At 45.1% G+C, this 4686-nt stretch overlaps 1 long non-coding RNA gene across 1 annotated transcript; it reads left to right on the top strand.

Annotated features, from left to right (window-relative positions):
- The first annotated feature begins 2308 nt into the window (after positions 1-2308).
- Positions 2309-3843, top strand: LOC124547518. Its single transcript, XR_006967693.1, has 2 exons — positions 2309-3051; positions 3164-3843. It is a non-coding gene; the product is annotated as an uncharacterized LOC124547518 (long non-coding RNA).
- Positions 3844-4686: the final 843 nt, after the last annotated feature.

Genomic DNA, 4686 nt, shown 5'->3' on the forward strand with positions numbered 1-4686 from the left:
CTCGGGCACTCCGGCCGGCAGTAAGGGAAGGGATGAAATGTAGATGAGAGGTGGTGTGACGACCTTCTCATTATGTGACACGCCCAGACTGATGTTTAGCACATTTTTGGTGAAATTTGGTGCCAATATGACATAATTTACCCGTCTTACAGCTCACATGTACTTCTGACCTGTGGCCTCTTTCTCGCTCTTGTCGACACCTCGTGAAGTGCCAGGGCTGAGAGGTGGACTGCCCTCCAGATTTCATGGACATCTGTATCTAAAAGGCAAGTACACTCTACCTCCTCTTGACCTGCCACTTTTTTGTACGCAATGGAAAATAATTAATGCTGCAAGAGATTATTTAGGCCCACGAGTGGACAGTTCAAGAGTTGATACCTGCATCACAATTTATTTTGGTCATTATTTGATTAATTAATATCCCCAAAAATGTAAGGAACAGGGACAAAATATTAAGCATCGTACCTTAACTATTGAAATGATAATGAGATTGGGTATTGGTATGAGATTTATTATCTTAGAACATAGAGATAATTCGATATAAAACGTAACGATTCTGTGATATAACCGCCAAAAATCAGAAGCCGAGAGTGAGTGGTTGGCAAAGTCAAGTGGGGACCTACTAAGTTACTATGGTTCCCTATATTCTCTTGTATCCAGGGTGAAATTTCAAATAGACTAAAAACTCGACTGCAGTGGGGAACAGTGATCAAGTAAGATTACTCATCTATAGTTTCACACATACAAAGATCCTTGGTGTGGCCACAATGCGATGGTGCACATAGCTGAGAGCGCCAGCATGAAAAAACAAGCCCCTCCTTGCCGGTGCTGCAAATACACTCCTGGAAATGGAAAAAAGAACACATTGACACCGGTGTGTCAGACCCACCATACTTGCTCCGGACACTGCGAGAGGGCTGTACAAGCAATGATCACACGCACGGCACAGCGGACACACCAGGAACCGCGGTGTTGGCCGTCAAATGGCGCTAGCTGCGCAGCATTTGTGCACCGCCGCCGTCAGTGTCAGCCAGTTTGTCGTGGCATATGGAGCTCCATCGCAGTCTTTAACACTGGTAGCATGCCGCGACAGCGTGGACGTGAACCGTATGTGCAGTTGACGGACTTTGAGCGAGGGGGTATAGTGGGCATGCGGGAGGCCGGGTGGACGTACCGCCGAATTGCTCAACACGTGGGGCGTGAGGTCTCCACAGTACATCGATGTTGTCGCCAGTGGTCGGCGGAAGGTGCACGTGCCCGTCGACCTGGGACCGGACCACAGCGACGCACGGATGCACGCCAAGACCGTAGGATCCTACGCAGTGCTGTAGGGGACCGCACCGCCACTTCCCAGCAAATTAGGGACACTGTTGCTCCTGGGGTATCGGCGAGGACCATTCGCAACCGTCTCCATGAAGCTGGGCTACGGTCCCGCACACCGTTAGGCCGTCTTCCGCTCACTCCCCAGCATCGTGCAGCCCGCATCTAGTGGTGTCGCGACAGGCGTGAATGGAGGGACGAATGGAGACGTGTCGTCTTCAGCGGTGAGAGTCGCTTCTGCCTTGGTGCCAATGATGGTCGTATGCGTGTTTGGCGCCGTGCAGGTGAGCGCCACAATCAGGACTGCATACAACCGAGGCACACAGGGCCAACACCCGGCATCATGGTGTGGGGAGCGATCTCCTACACTGGCCGTACACCACTGGTGATCGTCGAGGGGACACTGAATAGTGCACGGTACATCCAAACCGTCATCGAACCCATCGTTCTACCATTCCTAGACCGGCAAGGGAACTTGCTGTTCCAACAGGGCAATGCACGTCCGCATGTATCCCGTGCCACCCAACGTGCTCCAGAAGGTGTAAGTCAACTACCCTGGCCAGCAAGATCTCCGGATCTGTCCCACATTGAGCATGTTTGGGACTGGATGAAGCGTCGTCTCACGCGGTCTGCACGTCCAGCACGAACACTGGTCCAACTGAGGCACCAGGTGGAAATGGCATGGCAAGCCGTTCCACAGGACTACATCCAGCATCTCTACGATCGTCTCCATGGGAGAATAGTAGCCTGCATTGCTGTGAAAGGTGGATATACACTGTACTAGTGCCGACATTGTGCATGCTCTGTTGCCTGTGTCTATGTGCCTGTGGTTCTGTCAGTGTGATCATGTGATGTATCTGACCCCAGGAATGTGTCAATAAAGTTTCCTCTTCCTGGGACAATGAATTCACGGTGTTCTTATTTCAATTTCCAGGAGTGTACTTCAGCAAACAGTGAAGGCAGGTCATGGGGATCAGCACTGACTTGTTCTGCAGGGTACAGGAAAGAGACCATAACGCTCCTCTCTGGTGGCCCAGATGAGACTCTTTGAAAACTCTTCGGTGTACCAAATTGGGAAAATTGATGTGTCTCGGCCTTTCATGCACCAACATTTCCATTTGTGTCTGTGTGCAGGATTATACGCCAATCGTTTCCATTCTGTACACCGTGCATATACCCTCCAAAACCACTATGCAAGTAGTGGAGCAGTAGGGTTCCTACCTTAATTTTGATGTCAAATTGATATGAAATTCATCATGCAAATTAATTAAATTGATTAATTAGTTGCACTACATTTCATGATGATGGCATAGGTTTTTCCTTGCTAGCACATGGGTCCCTTCCCCCTTCCATCCCCTCCCTCCTCCACTCCTGGAAATGATGGGAAATTGAAATTTTGGTGGGAAATTAAAAAATGACGGAAATTCGAAAAACGGCGCGAAATTCAAATTTTTTTTTTTCGGAAATGTAAAATTTTGTGTCTTCACCTTGACGTTCATAGACCCACACTCCTAGTTCACAATACCACCACCCCGTCACATTCCTCAGGAGCCAATAGGAGCACAGGAATGCTATATCCAGTCACATGATCGTGATGTTGTGGATATAAGGTGAACATGGCAGCACCCCAATCTCAGTGAGTCTCTAGAAGAAGAAGAACCATTAAGATTCACCAGCAGCAGTCAAGATGGTGCAGCACACCACAGCAGCAGAATAGGAAGAACTGTAAAAGTAAGTATATACGTATTTATTTAGTTTCACTGCAATTATTTTTTTTCCTTTGTTCAACTCCATTTTAGTTGTCTGTGTGGATGATTATTGCTTCTTCCTCTTCTCTGTTCAGCAGGGACCTCTGGAGTGGCCAGACCAGTGGCAACAACGACCACTGACCTGCCAGGACCTGCAGAGTCCCCCAATGGGTCAGGACAAGCATCAGCATTGGAGCCATGGGATCCTGTTGCCACTGCAAGGAGAACGAGTGTAGATATTGTAGATGAGTAGCTAGCAGTTCCACCTAGTGCTCTAAAACTTCTTGCTTCAACATACAATCTAACATCTGCAGGTTCAAAGTGTTTAAATATCCATTAAATGTGGTGTTCTGACTCTCTCAATTACAACAGTGTATGATGACTCAGCACTCAATGTGATTTGAGGGAACACAATCATTCATCTGCGACACTCCAGTGTTACAAACATGTTCGGTCAAGGGATGGCACTATCCTGTGTATTGGAAAGACTGAACAGACACTTGTATTGTGTTACAAGTGTGCATAAAGACATTGTAGACTATCTCTGAGTGAATAATGAACATGCTGACGATTTACACCTGTGTATCAATACAATAGCAACAGAAACTAAAGGACAACCAATAAGTCTGAGAGAAATTCAATCTAAATTCCACATGTACAGGAAACTGTTATTTGGTAAATTCTCTACAGGATGGAAGGTGAAGAAGGAACCTGTTGATTTTTCAAATTTGTTGTATCTAATGTACAATTTTTGAATTATATATATAATCGCAAACCCTCTGTGTTATTTCTTACTTCATGACCGTCACATTTAACATAGCCACAGTAGTGCAGTCAGTAAGATAATTGCAATATAGTGGCTACACACATAATTATGTCATTATTATTAATATAAGTGTTCATTTTTCTGTAAAAGACCATTCCATATCATTACCTGATGGTTTGTATCATGGTAGGATGGGTGAAGCATGAGGACTTTGTTGTAAGTGATTGGTCCTTTGATGTTGTGGAAGAAGGCCAGAAGAAGAAGAAGACTGGGATACTCCTTCCCAATAACATAGGATCTATAATTGTGGGTCCATCCAACTGCAGCAAGAAAAATTTTTTCATCTCACTGTTAACACATCCAGATGGAGGTCACTTTGAGCATGTATGTGTTTTTTTCGAAAACACTGTTTCAACCCAAGTACCAGCTACTCAAAAAATACTGCAGGGCGAAAATGGTGTAACATACACGACATTCAGCCACAGCAGTCAAATTCCCCACCAGAAAAAGTAAAGCTAAACACAGTAATCATAGCTGACGATGTCACTGTGGAAAATCAAGATCAAAATCTATGATATTTTAACTTTGGTCTTCAAATGGGTACTGACATATTTTATTTGAGTCAGACATATTCCAGAATAATGAAACAGCTGGTGAGGGATAATTCAGATCTCTTTATAGCTTTGAGACAAGACAATTTGAATCTAAAACACATTTAACAGGTGCATGTTGGAACTAATATATCATTCAATGATTTTGTAAAGATATGTACAGATCATTGAAATCACACACAGTATGAGTATCTTGTTATTGATAATTCAAGAAAACTGCACAATGGTAGGCATAGACAGA

The sequence above is a fragment of the Schistocerca americana genome, chromosome 1 (genome assembly GCF_021461395.2).
Source record: "Schistocerca americana isolate TAMUIC-IGC-003095 chromosome 1, iqSchAmer2.1, whole genome shotgun sequence".
Taxonomy (NCBI): Eukaryota; Metazoa; Arthropoda; class Insecta; order Orthoptera; family Acrididae; genus Schistocerca; species Schistocerca americana.